Source organism: Camelus bactrianus, chromosome 28 (assembly GCF_048773025.1).
Source record: "Camelus bactrianus isolate YW-2024 breed Bactrian camel chromosome 28, ASM4877302v1, whole genome shotgun sequence".
NCBI lineage: Eukaryota > Metazoa > Chordata > Mammalia > Artiodactyla > Camelidae > Camelus > Camelus bactrianus.
In genome coordinates, this window is record NC_133566.1 from 11056305 (window position 1) to 11071485 (window position 15181).

Here is a 15181-nt window from a genome sequence, read left to right on the forward strand (position 1 = left end):
TGAGCTGAATCTGGTGGGGGCAGCCCAGAGCAGGGTGGCCAAGGCACCACCCATGACATGCATAGCAGGCGTCTGAAGCCACGATCTCCTGGTCCTCATCACAGCCCTGTCAGCAGGTGTGATAGGGCATCCCCGTCAGGAGCCTGTTCCCTAGTCTTGAACACCGTCAGCGTTTGGAGCTCACTGTGGCTCCAGGCTGTACGTCTTACCTTCAAATGCAGTAACTGAAACCTCTTCTTTCAGTTGACTCCAAACCCATCTTCACGTAGACTCCACGACTGGCTCTAGTTTTTCTTCCTGATGCACATAAAATAGGGCTCATTCTTATGCCCGAAAGCACTCTCCAAATGGTTGAAGACACTTTTTCTTCTTTTTCTCTTACCAGGCAAAGCACTCTCCATTTCTTCAACTCTGACGCTGTGGAAGAGTATTCTTTTTGTGGCTGGTGGCCACCAGTCCTTCCTCTGGACATGTTGTCGCCCTCTGCCTCACTGGGAAGCTTACGTGATGCAGCACAGCTTCAGGTATGGTCTGCTCAAGCACACAAGAGTCTTGCCTCCTGGGTTCTTACATCACGAAGGTAGACAGAGACGGTTTCTATTTTATTTCATTTTTTGACAAGCACATCATTTTTAGTTGTACTAAAGATAGTGTTGGTTAGTGTCACAGATGTTAGGACACAAGGCTTAGGCTCCAGGGCTCACAACACAGGGGTGTCTTTGGCCCTACAACTATTCGTGAAGTGCCTACTGGGTCTCTTAGACCCAAACAGGACAAGGATGGAGGAACAGAGGCCCTCAGGATAGTCTAGTATAGCTGGGATCAACCTTCCAAAAGGAAACTCCCAAGTGCATCCTTTATAAATGACAGCTTATTGCCTTTGCTCGGTTCTAACAGTTAACCCCTCCTCCTCCTCATCGTCACACCAGCAGGCTCGCCCCCACCCCCGAAAGCGCTCATGACAGTGGGTTTCACTCCACCGCTCAGAAGAGTCGTGTTCATGCCTTGCGTTGAAATCATATTTCCGGGGGACGGAGATGGATGCTGTGTACTTACCTGATTAAACTGCCTGTTGTTTTAAATCTCTTTTCCCAGAGACTCTTTCCCTCCAGGAGACAGCCAGTGACATGACACGTGACACATTGTATCTATCAGTGCCTTCCTGTACTGTGTTTGTATAGCGTGTGCATGTGCGTGTCCACGTGTGCAGGCGTATGTATGCGTGTGCCCGCGTGTGCAGGCGTGTGAGCCACTGGTCCCTTGCTGTGATTGATGTGTTTTCAACAATTACGAAACAATTGCAGTTTTTTTAAAAAAGGTTGGATACATATATTTTTAACAGTTAAAAGAGGAGAGTTGTGCGAAGCACCAAATACATAAATTACATTGGAATGAAACAAGGAAGCGCGCTCGCCCCGGCTCTCCGCCTGAACTCCAGGCCCTCCACCGTCACCTGCAGGCCAGCCACAGGTCTCTCTTCCGGGCCATTTTCCTAATATTTCTGCTTTTCAGCCAGGCCTGGGGGCCAGGAAGGTGGGGCTCAGCTCTGGCCCCCTGCCTGCAGTAGAACCTTCTTTGAGTTCTTTCCCCCACTTTGCTAAAAGAACAATGTGTCCCCCAGAATGACACAAAAATCAATGGCAAAGTTAATTGAAATCTGGATCTCTTAATGTTTTTCCCTTTCTGAAGCGATGGCTTGTCTTCGGCAGAGTGAGGCCGAGCTCAAAGGATGGCTTTAACTGGAGAGAGTGAGTTAGGAAGAGAAAGGAGATGCAGATAATTTTCCAAGTGACAGAAAGAGAGTGTTTACTTTGGGGATTTCATTTCCTTTCACGTTTTGAGTCGGGGCTTAAGGAATGCTCCTGGATGGGAAGAATGACCAGGGCCTTTCCACGGCCCCGGCTCCGGCTCTGCCATCTCCTTGAAGGGCTAGAATGCTTTGAAGGAGGTGGGCCTCCCCCCAACCCCCGGGGCCGGGGAGAGTGGGAGGGGCAGAGGCAGTGGCGGGGTGGGGGGTTGCTGAGCCCTGGGAATAAGGCGGCCAGCTGCCTGACGAGTGAGGCATTTGTGTCGCGGGGACTTGGCCTGTCAACTGGCTTGATACCGTCACACATTCCTTGTTGACAGGTACAGTCGTGAACACGCTAAGTGGACGCTATTTCAGCGGATTCTCCCGTCAATCTGCTGAGGCAAATGGGGCTGATTTCTTTTCTCTGTTTTGTAGAGGAAGAAACTGGGGCTCCAATGGACTGGAATTTGTCAAAAGTGACCCAACCAGTGATGGGGGCCCAGAGGGGTGGGTAATGGGTCTTCAGGCTTTTAGGGGCAGAGAAATCTGGGTGGAGGGCCAGGCACTGACCTTGATGGAGTTTCTTGATGACAGGGTGGGCAAGGCTCATCTTCAGCCAGTCGGGACCCTCAGAGGGTCTCCAGAGTGCCAGCGGGGTCACTGGGCGCTGCCATTCAGAACGCTGGTTCCGACTCGCCTTGGTGTCTGTAGCTTCCAAAACGTCCAGACACAGGACTCCGCAAGGCTTCTGGTCAAGCTTTGCAAAGGGAGAGAACGTAGCCTGTGATTCCTGAAGCCCTGAAGTCAGGGATGTGACCACGCTTATCGAGGTCTCAGCTTCCACCGCTCCAAATGTGATTAGTTTCGTAATTAGTTAATGTCATTACCTGTCATCAAATCCAGACAACGCTGGTCTCCAAAACCTCCTGTGGTGGAGAAACCCACAACCTGACATCTTTCCACCGCTGAACACAGGGTTTCTTTAATAATTCTGGCAACTGTCCCCTCGTTCCTAGACCACAGGTCTGAAAGGCAGGAGAAAGATCTATTTCTTGTATTTTTTTTTTTCAAGGCAATTTAAAATTCTTCGGTCCCCTTCCCCAAACTTTTCTTCACTCCAAGCAAAGTATAAATACAATCTTTTCAGCCAATCTTACACTCTCCCATATTCCCCTTCTGATATGTGTTGGCTGGATTTTGCTTTGGGCAGAATGGCCAAAATAAGAAGCGGTTTACCGGAGGGAAACGCCCTGTTAAGGACTATTTTTACCTTTTTATAAAATGCTGCTTGTCTTCTTGCTTACTTGCTGTTAAATCCTGGGCAAGTGGTTTTCTTCTTTGCTCCCATTCAGTTATTTGGCAAATATTCTCCGAGTGCCGACTGTGTGTGGGTCCTTGGGACACAGCAGGGAACAGACCAGCCGAATCCCGGCCCTCCGGGAGCGTAAGGTCCAGTAGGGAAGGAAGAGGCTGAGAAAGTAAACAGTGTGCGGACTGGACGTTTTCCGTGTGCCCCTCGGGAGCCCTAGGGAGGGGGGTCAGCAAAAGCACATCAATGGCCTCTTTGCCCTCGGGTCTGGCTGGGTCTGGAGCCAAAACTGGGGAGCAGGATGTGGGGTCAGGGTGCTGGTGCCCTCGTCCCTCCTGACACCCGAGGGTGACACCATTACTTTTCTGTTGGGCGGGACTCAGCCCTTCCCAGGGCTGCTTCAAGCCCAGGGTGATAACGGCTCACCCTAGTCTGGGTTTCCTTAACCCTAGGGACCCCTCCATCCACAGACCGCCCCTTGCGCTCTCCCCAGGCACCCATCTGAAGGTGCCTTCTGTTTCCACCATGGGCAGGAGGCAGTGCCCTGGCCAATGCCATATCTTCCACGCCCCCAGTGTTGCATGTGGCCAGCCGCACACTTGTGGACAAACGTCCTCGGACTTCAAGCTGCCTTGCTCCTGCAGGACTCAGTTACTCCTTGGTGAGCACGTGACCAAGCCACCTTTGCTGTGACAAGTGTACCTCCGTGTCCTCCGATGCCGCCTGCCTGTTCACTGCTCAGGGCCTCACCGAGTGCGGGGCCGACAGGGGCCCGCCCATCCACAGACCAGTTCAGTGAGCTCCCAACAGCCTGCACCGAGGGGTCCAGCATCCTCGTGGGTTTGCTGAGACCCCTCCCTGCAGTCCTGCCTTCCGTGCTCCCGGTCAGCCCTCCCCTTGCTCGGTGCTCAGGGGACCACTTGTCCCTTCCCAGCCCACCCCCCACCCCCTTCATTCCTCCTTGATGAAGGCTGAGTTCAACAGTCCTCTTGGGAACCGTCGCCGGTTTCATCATTTTGAAGAAAGAGGCGGGGCTTTATCGTTTTTTAAAGGTTGTAATTTTAATTTTTTATTTATGAAAAAAATGCATGTTGACCATAGAGACCATGAAATACAGCAGTTAAAAATATGTGTCTCACTGTCACGAATCAGCACCACAAACAACTGGGACAGACTCGGGGTCTTCGTCTTTAGCTTGTGGGGGAGCACATTGTCCCTGGCCAGGTCACCTCTGCTGCCCCGAGCCCGTCTCTTCTAAAGAATTTTACTGGATTCTTGGGCTCTCCTGCCTGCCCAGTTCACGCTGGCCTGAACTGTCCACTGAAGCCAAACCAAGCATTTTCCTTGCCTGCTTTAAGCTCATTGCTTGGGTTTGGGGAGTGAATCTGGGCTCCGAGCTTTGCAGCCCACGGCGACGCCTCCTCTTGGAAACAGGGTCCAAGGATTCCGATGCGCTGGAGCACGCCCACGTTGGTGGGTGGTTTATACACTCATCACTCTGCTTCTGGAAGGCCCTGATGGATGCCATCCGGGCAAGCGCTGCTGCTGTGTCCAAGTTTTCCAGGGTTGCTCTGTAGCTCCCCCCTTGGGGACGTCAGTGTGTGTTAAAGCCGTGCTAGGATTTCCCGTGCAAAAAGCCCTTGAAATACGAAGTTCCCCATTTCTCTGGATGATAAAAGCATTGCAGAAAGAAAAAAAAAAAAGCGAACAGCTTCGTTACTGGTGGTACTTATTAGCTCGCTTCCCGCAGGGAGAACGCCGAGGGAGTCCAGGTGGATCTGAGCTGTGCTCTGGGGAATTCGTCGGCGCAGGACGCTGAGTGGCCGCCATTCCTGTGTATGTGTTTTTCATCCATGAGAGATGAAATAAGGATCATATTCTTCATTTGATGACGCCCTCGAGAATCCTTCCATAGACGTTTAAGTTGAAAATTCTTAGTTTCCAGCAACTTATTAAAAAAAAAACACACACACACCAACCAGTCTGGCTAAAAAGTATCCTCAGGAAACCAGGCTGGAGGAGGAGAGGGTGAAGCAGGAATGAGCTGTTTAGCTTTTCTTGGAACGTGGCATAATTCTCAGAGGACTGAAGGGCCGAGCATTCCCCAGATACCTCTCAGGCACGTGTGCCAGTCCACAAAGTGCTGGAACCCAAGACACAGAATCTGGATGGATTTCAATTTCAGTGATTCAGATGTTTGTGGCATAGAATAAACACCACCCAGGAGGCGGTATCCTGAGTTACCAGAAGTTCCAGTCTGCAGTATAATTCTGGGCCATGCTTTCAGTGTCTACACGGGGATAGCAAGTCAGCCATTCAGTCCGCATCGGCAGACCAGCTTACTGTTTGAAAAGGAAATCCTAAATCAACCGACGTTTGGGACTGAATTAATGTCTTTTTCCAGGGTCGGGCAGACCTAGCTTTGATCTGCTCAGCTCTCCATTTCTACGTTTGCTGAGTGACTACTGTGCAGTCCCATTGTGTTAGATGTTATGAGCCACTGGGATCCAACATAGTACCCAGAGCTTTCAGGGAGCTTGCAATCCAGCCGTGGGAATGGACACACACTTAGGACACAATCAGTGGATAACACGAGGCATTCAATAAAAGGATGCGATGGGAGTTGAGAGGAGAAAGACAAACGCTCCTGGACTCTTTCAGAGAAGGCTTTAAGCAACAGGGTGTGGTCTGGGGGACTTTGAATAGGCTGAAGGAGAGAGATGGCTTATTAGGCTGGGACTTGGCAAGAAAAAAAGCCACTGACCAGAAGAAAAAAAGAGATCGAATATCTATACTCCACGTGTTTCTTAAAATACAAAGATCTTTACTTGTGTGAGCTAATTTAATTCTAAAAATGAGCATGTGACAAGGTGTGTTAGCTCCCATTTTAGAGGTGAGCAAAATAAGTCTTAAGGATATTAAGTAATTTGCTCAAGGTCACACAGAAGGGGGGTGCTAAGCCAGGATTGTCTCAGGACACGGAAGAGGTCTGCCAGTCTGTTTCCTGCCCTTCAAGTCAGAGCAGCGGGCGCCCTGGTTCCCTGCTGTTTGCTTGTCCTTGCCTGGTGAGTGAAGAGCTGAATGGGAAAATTCAGGTGTGAAAACAAAGGGGAGGGCTGACTATGTTGGCATCTCCTGCAGCGCCTGCCACCCCTGAGGTCCTGCCCCCTCCAGCTCTCCGGAGCTCCGCCGTGTGGCTGGGGGTCCTGGGTGGGAGGTCCTCTTCCTCTGATCAAAGACAGTCCGCACACAGGCTCTGCTCCCCCTGGACAGGCCCCGGAATGTTTTCTACTCAGAGAGGAGTTGAGGAACACGCAGCAGATGGCCGGCTTTCTCCAAATCTGTCTTCCTTTCTCCCTGGACATGAAATCATTCAGCTGGAGACTTGACTTTCCAACCGCCCTCTCAGGACATGAGACGACATTTTCTGCTGATGAAATGTGAGCAGAAGTGACGTGGGCCACTGCCGTCTCATGTCTTCCCAGGGCGTCACTCTTCCTAGCCCCCCTCTGTCTCCCCGTGGGCTGGAGCCGGCATGTGCTGAAAGCCCCATAAAACCAAGCAGGTGCGCCGTGCCCTGCAGGCCCGAGAGGCGACAACAGGCAGAGAATTTCTGGGTCTCTTCACCACTGCGTGAAACGCAGCATCCGCCAGCCTGGACCCACAACTCCAGAGAGTGAAGTGAAAGAGGAAGCAATTCCATCTTGCGTAGTAACATCAAATAGTAGTTGGAAGAATTAAGCCACAAGAGGGTTTCTTAGCGGACATCTGTCCAGCTGCAGGCAGGCTGGGGAAGGCTGGTTAGCACTCGGCACTGCTGCCCCGCGGGCCACACTCACAGTGCGGGGCTGTGGCTGAGGCTGTTGAAAGTGTTTGCAGGAGTTGTGCTGGGGCTTTGGAAAGCTTCTGAGGGGCCCGGCCTTCGGAATTTCTACCTCTGGTTTAGAGACAGCAAAGGAGGAAATGGAGAAGTGAATTTGTAATAGCTTCCCAGACCGTTAAAGCTACTTACCTATTTCTCTTCAGCAAGTCAGGTCTGTGTCTAAGGACCACCATTCCCTTCAGAGATTAATTTTTCTAAGTGAGATGTTAGCTCTTAATGAGCAATATCCTGACTCCTTGGGACATGACTTTGAACAAGTTAAGTTATTTCAGGAAGGGAACGACACAGCTCCTGGCCTTGCTGATGTGAACGCCATTATTCCTGGGGTTTTCTTTGGAAGGTTTTATTTCCCCTTGCTTTGTTGAGATACGCGGACACAACGTTGGTGTCAGTTTAGGTTTACAACGTGTGGGTTTGATACACTTACTGCAAATGTCTAAGGTTTTTAATATTGTCCGAAAAATAGGAAATTGTTAGTGGGGAGGGTGTAGCTCAGTGGTAGATCATGTGCTTAGCACGCACAAGGTCCTGGCTTCAATCGCCAGCACATCCATTAAAATAAATAAGTAAATAAAAACCTAATTACTTCCCCCTCCCCCAAGAAATAGGAACTTGTTTGATTTATTGCTTTTTTCAGATGAGTGATGTCAGGGTCTGGAGGAGTCCAAGCTGAGTGTGTTGTGAGACTTCCTTTGCAGGGTGAGTGTTTTGCATATCTGAAGAGTCCAAGGAGACAGGAAGCCCAGGTTTCAGCGTCTGCACATCCGGAAATGGTTGTGGGCCCAGCCTGGCCTTGCAGACCTGCTGAGGAGGGAAACCTCCCCTTCTCCCCAACCCTCCTGTCCATCACTCACCCTGGAGGCTTCTCCCAGGACTCTGGGTCCGCCTGACTGCTCTGCAGAGCGGCCAGCGCAGCTGCTCCGGGGCTGGGCCTTGGAGCCGGGCCCTCCTGGGGGGCCGGAGGAGGGAGGGAAGAGTGGGGTCAGATGTGGCTGGATTTCCCGGGACAAGGTTTCCCGGTGTGCGCCCCCTGAAGAAGCCTGGGGAGTCTGGTCAGATGTGCTGGCCCGGAGCCTGCGCTCGGCTTCTCTGGGCCTGAGGCTCAGGCCGGGAGCTCTGGATTCTCACACCTTCCTTTCTGCCCCCTGGAAACTGATGGGGAATGTTAATGAGATTAACGTGGCCAAACAGTGCAGGCTGCGGAGAAGGAGAGAGCCTGATCCGTGCTGTCCCCTGCAAACACGCCGCCAGGCCTCCCAGATGGGGACTTTTACTGAGCTCTCCTCCGGGAAAACGTGACTGTCTCTAACAGGCAGCTCAAAAGTAGCATGTGTTCCAGGCCGGCCAGGACAGCAGCTGCTCAAACAGCCCCGCCACCGAGTCCCGGAATCAGTACAACATCCTATGTTATCGCTCTTCTGACCTTCGCACCAGCTTTTCCCCTTGCTTGCCACCTTTCCAAATACACAGACGTTCATATTTTCGAGGCGAGGACTTTTTACTCAAAAAGGAAGTTGTGTCTATGGTGGTGCATGGTCAAATGCAGAAACAGCGAAGGACGAAAACCAACCACTCCGGGGAGCAGAAAGAGGAGAGACCGCTTTGGTTGGAGACTCTCTGAAGAAAACATTCTTGAGAAACACGAAGATGAAAATGTGTGTGCATTTATGAATATTTAAAAAAATGAACTCCAAGGGGAAGGAGGAGAAGAAAGAAGAAGTGTTGGTCCATCTATAAAATGGCCACAATTTATGAGAGTTGAAAAAGGCAATTTCTTTTTAAGGGGCCAATTCCTAATTTCCCACATAAAAGTATGGGAATTGAATGGTAAATCCTTCTCTGCCGACAAGACCCCTGAAAAGAGGGAGGAGAAAGAGTTACTGTTCCCTTTCCATTCATGTGTCTTGAAAGCCCGTGGCGGCGAAAACTGCCCGGGACCGCGGAGGCCTGGGTTTCAAAGCTGCCCGGTGACTTTTCAGAAATGATCTATTGTGCTGCTTTGTTTGGTCCGGGTCGCCCTCGTTTTGTTCTGCTCAGGCTGTATCGCTCTTCTGCCGCTGCCATTAATCCACCCTGTCTGCTCCTCCCCATTCAGAGGCACATTTTAACCCTGCCCCGCACAGGGCGCCGGGATGAAAGGCTGAACAGCTGAGCATCACTGTGGGGAGAGGGACGGGCAAAGGGGCGGGCGGGGAGGGGCAGGGCCGGGCGCAGGTGCACAGGCTCACCTGGGCCGTCCGGGTGTCCGGGAAGCAAGGACAGGGGAGCAGGCGGTGTGAACCCGCTCTGTCTGTCTTGCTGCAGGCGGGCAAGTTGGAAAAAGCCCTTTTAATTTTTCGCACACTGTAGCCGCCTGACTGGGCAGCTTGCTGGGACACAGGGACTGGGGCTCCTGCAGCCCTCAAATGAGACTGCTCTTATTTTCCACTTTTGATTGGATTTCCTCCCTTGTCGTTAAGTAAATCGGTTCCTTGCAGCTCAAGGGTTGTCAGACTGGAATATGACCGCAGAAGATACAGGGATTCATTACAATGATTAAATCAGAAACCTGTTGTCTGGTTAGTAATCCAAATCTGGGTCCCCTCCTTGCATTCTCCAGGAAATCCTATTACATTCAATTATATTCTAAATGGAGAAGACGCTTCTTCTTTACCTCCTCTCTGTCCGACACATCACTCACTTTTAACGGTGCCAGAGGACCGTCCAGAAGTCCCGAAGGGTCCGGTGAGATGCCGGGTTGTAAAGCAGTAACAAGCGTTCGCCACGTGCCTGTGGCTTAGCGGCTCTGTGGTCCTCACTGCACACCTAGTGAGGATCCCCGGAGATTCTGCTCCTCATGGTCCTTCAGGAACCACGGTGATGGAGGTGGTGCTGGAGGGCCGGTGGTTCTCCACGCGTGCAGCCATGGTCTTCACGGACAGAACACGGTACCTCTCTGGGCTCTGACACTGGCTGTTAAATCTCCGGCCCAGGCAACCTAACCCAGAGTTTTGGAAACCCAGAGTTTTCAATTCAGCAGGCCTGTGGGGAGGTGGGGACAAAACCGCATCTCTAACAAGTTTCCAGGTGATTGTGGTGTGGCTGGTCCAGGGAACACACTTCGAGATGGTCTCTAGAGGAACGGGAGGGTCTGATGTAGCTAGGAATCCCCGTCCTTCCTAATGGGATGAGGAGGAATTGGCCATGTGTTGACTTCCGGCTGCAGTCTAGTTTTCACGTGGAAATTTGACTGGAAAATAACTCGCCAGAGCATCACCAACCCTTAACCTTTCCTGAGAGCTCATTTGCATGTTGGGTTGACACACGGAGTTTAAAGACACATCTCAATTACAAGACGTGGTCCAGGCAGCTGCCCTTGTGGGGACAGAGGCGGCCACTCAAGTCTGAGCAATTACTTAAAATTAGACTTGTCAGATTTGTTTAGGGTGACCAGGCGAGTACACACATTGACCTGATGTCACTCTTCCTGGAGAGACGGTGTAATGATTTCGTGTATCAGTCAAACTGTTCAAATACTAATGCTGCCTTCACGCCTTAATCACCATTCCAGTCAGATGTCATCTTTAGAAGCCCTTGGGGATTTGCACCCCTTAATTATTCTTCAATACCCAAACCAAGCATTCTTTAATTGGTGTAAATTGAGCTGCGTTCCAATGCAAACAAGGAGAGGGCACCTGATCAATGATGCCGCGCGTGTCTGGCGATTGGAAAGCCGCTGCTGTTAGATCAAGGAACACGTCCTCACCGCCATTCACCTCCCAGGAAACACCAGCTCGTGCAACTGGCAGATACCAGAGCAAGCTGTGGTCCCAAATCCCATCTTCTAGAAAAAGGGTTAAGAAAACCCATCAGAAAAATACTCTCTGTTCTAACGTCAGGGACTGGGTTCAGGAGCCTTTTGTGAAAACTCAACTAGGAGCAAAGCATTTCTATCCTCTGGTGACTTGGTGTCTCTCTCTCTTTCCATCTGTGGGTTGGAAACAATATAAAATTTTTGTTAACTTGACAAGCTGGTTTTTGCCATGATTTTTCACTTATCTTTTCTTCCTGATGGGGCTTGATCCAGCTAATCGTACGTTGGAGCTGTGGGCGGGCAAAGTGAAGCAGGTGACCCTTCTCTCCTCCTTCCAGTACAGCCGAAAAAACGCAGGGCACTGTACTTACGAAGCCCAGGACAAATCCTTCTCATAAACGTGTCAGGCCACTTTTCACTCCTGTCTCCTTCCATCAGCTCCCTCAAACTGATTATTTATTACTGGGATGGGAAGGAAAGGTCGCAGACGGCCGGTCACTCACCCCGGGCCCAGACCTGCCAGCCTCCCGCTCCCAGTGCTCAGCAAACTGGGCTCGGTTTCTGTGGAGGTCCACTGGCTGCTGTGCTCATTTTTAACGTAGCTGGCTGTTGACAAAAATGCTGGTTCTTGGGGAGAATCTTACAAGTCGATTTCAGTTGCCATTTGAGAGCGTCCAGGGCAGAATGTACATCATGAGCTGGGGGAAGGAGGAAGAGGGCTGTCAGCTTCCTTGAGCATCTTTGCTCAAGAGCTTAGACGTAAAGTGGAGCTTTCGGTGGGGCAGTGAGTTTGGGCAGCCTGTCTGCACACAGTGTGCTGTAATCCACACACAGCCTGACGAGAGTGTACTGCTGCATTTACAGCGCTCTGGCCAAAGGTTTTGAGGGCCTTGGGGTAAACTTTATGGGGGTGTCTCAGACTCTAGGGACCACTTGTTGAGTGTGGCTGGCGGGATGCAGACAGAACGACACCTGCTATCCATCGTCCTGTGCCTTGGTCGACCTCACGGACCAGGATATCATCCTTATGGTAAAGGCACACCCATGCTGGGAAGTCAAAGGGGGTCAGGATTCCTTTATCTGGATCAGCTTTCAGGGAGTAAAATAGCAGCCTTGGAAGGGGTAGCAGAAGTCGTCTCCCCCCATATGCTGGGGGACCCCCGAGTCTGCAGCAGTGTGGCCCCCTGTCCTGCCTGTTTCATTCCTGTCCCCCTTTCTCTCATGGACACTGTTCCCTGGCTTCCTTCAGACCCACAGTGAGAACACCAAACTTGAGAGCAAAATCCTTGATTCCAGTTCTGTTTTTTTCCCTGAGCACATCCGATCTGGGCTTCGATTTCATCATCTGGAAAATGAGGGAGTCGAATTAGATGGGTTTTGGATCCTCTGAGATCTGAAAGCGGAAGAGTTACTTCCTCCAACGCCAGCTCTCATGAGAGTCAAGGGCGGGGAGCCCACCTTACGCATCTTCCGAGTCCCTGGTCTGAGTTTCACTCGTGGGAACAAGCATCCAAACTAGCGTTTCCCAAGCTCGAATGTGCGTCCAAATTGCCTGGGACCCTGTTAAAATGAAGCCTCTGTTCAGTGGGTCTGAGCTGGGGGCTGAGGTTCTGCTCGTGTGCGGCTGTCAGATGATGCAGCAGGACTGAGAAACAAGCACAAGGCTCTGGAAGTACAGTGCCCTGAGGTTTCTCAGTTGTCCTGAAAGTAGGAGAGAAGGGACACCGGCTTCACGTTACCCGCCCACAGCCCGGACGTACGATCAGCTGGGTCAAGCACCATCAGGAACAAAAAGGTAAAAAAAAATCATGGGAAAAACGGTTTGTCAAGTTAACAAAAATTATATATTGTTCCAATCTACAAATGGAGAGAGAGAGACACTAAGTCGCTAAAGGATAGAAATACTCTGCTCCTAGTTGAGTTCTCTGCATGAGAGGCTCCTGAACGCAGTCTCTGACATTGGAACAGAGAATATTTTTTCTGATGGTTTTTTTAAAAACACTTTTCCTAAAAGATGAGATTCAGACAAGAAGCTAAGTGAGACCTAGAGGCTGGTCAGCTCTGCTCAGCCCTGGACCCCGGCCCAGCCTGGCTCAGAGTGCACAGCTTGGCGAGGCTGGGATCAGTGGAGCCTGCAGGTGTTCAGAGAGAAGGTAAATCATGGCCTCCTGATCCCTTGGCTGGGCCACATCCTCACCATCTCCTGTTTTACTTCCGACGGGATTGGAGGGTCTGGCTGCAGACCTGGCCGCTTGCCTCATTGGGCCCGTGCGGCTGTGGGAGCAGGAGGCAGGCAGAGACTTGGGGGGATGCTGGTGGGGAGAAGTGGGTGCCTCTGCCCCGTAAGTCCTGGCTCCAGATCCATCACCCGGGGCCACAGTGTTTACTGAACATACATTCCTCCGTGCTTTCTTCCCCTCTTTGCTTGGTTCCTCGTCAATGTCCATTTCAACCTCTGCAAATTACTTAGAGGGCGTGGAGGTTCCCACACAGTGTCACTGTGGCTCCAAACATCACCGTTTTATGGAAGGAGCGTTGGTCTGGGAGGCAAATATGAGTGTCGTTCCGGCTGGCCCGTGCACCACGGCAGGGGATGCAGTCACATACCTGAGACTGCAGGCCTCTTCCCTCCTGTCCACACCCACATGCTGACCCGGAGAGGGGTTTGCATAGTGCACGGGGTTTTCTAACTGAGGTGAAACCACACAGCATGAAACTGACCCATTTCATGTGTACGCATCAGGGGCGTTTAGTCCAGTCATAATGATACGTGACCACTAGCAGCCTATTTTCAAAACTTTTTCATTGCCCTAGAAAAACACACCATGAGTATTAGTTACTCCCATTCCCGGCTCCCCTCCAGCTCCCGGAACCTGTAATCTGGTTCCTATCTGTGGGGATCTCAGTTCTGGATATTTCATATAAATAGAATTGTACATACAATGACCTTTATGTCTGGCTTCTTTCACTTTGTATCATGTCTTCAAGATTCATCCCCTCTGTAGTGTGTTTCAGTGCCTCCTTCCTTCGTGTGGCTGAGCAATATTCCATCGCATCTCTGCTTGCTTTTGTAAACACAGTTCTCCGGGATGAAGCACAAAAACGGACAACCTGTTGGTGTCTTTTCATATTATTTATGGTGCCCTTTGCTGTGTGAAAGCTTTTAAGTTTAATTAGGAGCTGGAGGAACCAAGCTCCCTGACTTCAGACTATACTACAAAGCTACAGTAATCCAAGCAATATGGCACTGGCACAAAAACTGACACACAGATCAATGGAACAGGATAGAAAACCCAGAAATAAACCCACACACTTATGGTCAATTAATCTACGACAAAGGAGGCAAGAATATACAAGGGAGACAGTTAATTTACATACTATCTAGGGTGCTTTTGACCTTCAAAGCCAGAGTTAAATTGTGAGGAGAACATACAGCCTGCAAAGACTAAACTAGTCACTATTTGATCCTTCACAGAAAAAAAAAAATGCTGATTTCTGTTGTAAATAACATTCCTGCAAAACTTTATTATAATACTGTGTATGGAAATTCTGAAGTTTCAACATAGTTTATTTTTTTATAAGGACATATATTAAAAGTTCAGCTGGATAAACAAAAAAGATAGAAACGCCATGAAAATTTTGAAAAAGAAGAGTAGTTGGGGAGATGCCTTAGAGGAGAACATAAAATGTCACAGCTGTAATGGCTAAGGGACAGAAATAGGCAGGCCCTGGGAAAGCCCAGACAGAGACACATGAGGTGGCTTTCCAGGCCAGTGGGGAAGAGATGAATTTCTCAGTAGGCAGTGCTGGCTGGTTCTCCCTGAGACCAGCCACATAGACATTGTGAGGCTGGGTCCCCTGTTACTCCTTCCAAACAAATTCCAGAGGCATAAATATTTAAATGTGCAAAAAGGAAACTAAAAATATTGGAAGAAAAGACTGATGGCTACCTTAATAATTCTGCAGTAGAGAGATTCTTTTAAGCTTGACAAAAAACGGTCATGCAGAAGTGGATGAATTTAATAAAGCTGGCTAAAATGTAACCTTTTGGCACGGCAAAAAATACTGTAAGTAAAGCTTAAAAGTTAGAACAAAATTCACCTGAGAAAAGTTTTTTTTTTTGGTTATAGACAAATGGCTGTTGTCTCTAAAAGTAGAAAACCCCTGGCAAATGAATAAGAATATGAAAAGCACAAAATAAATCAGGGGGAGATTTACCAACTAGCAAGAATGCAGTGAATGCGATGGTCTGTAAGCATGACTCTCTGGGCGTTCAACCTTGCCAGTAATTAAAGTAAATTCAAACTCGATGTCATTTTGTTGCTGTTTATTTGCTTGATGAAGATGAAAAGAAGTTAAGAATCTCCAGTGATGTTAAGGGTGTGGCGGAAAGGACTCTTCGGTATT

The 15181-nt window shown here is 50.0% G+C and overlaps 1 protein-coding gene across 27 annotated transcripts in view; it reads left to right on the forward strand.

Moving 5' to 3' along the window:
* The window catches only part of LOC105072226 (uncharacterized), a 78000-nt gene extending 72075 nt beyond the window's left edge, over positions 1-5925 (forward strand). For 22 of the 27 annotated variants that reach the window (XR_012503123.1, XR_012503120.1, XR_012503112.1 and 19 more), the window contains one exon: positions 386-1086. The gene's annotated coding sequence lies outside the window, so the exon portion shown is untranslated. The other 5 variants (XR_012503106.1, XR_012503109.1, XR_012503100.1 and 2 more) reach the window with 5 other exon arrangements.
* Positions 5926-15181: the final 9256 nt, after the last annotated feature.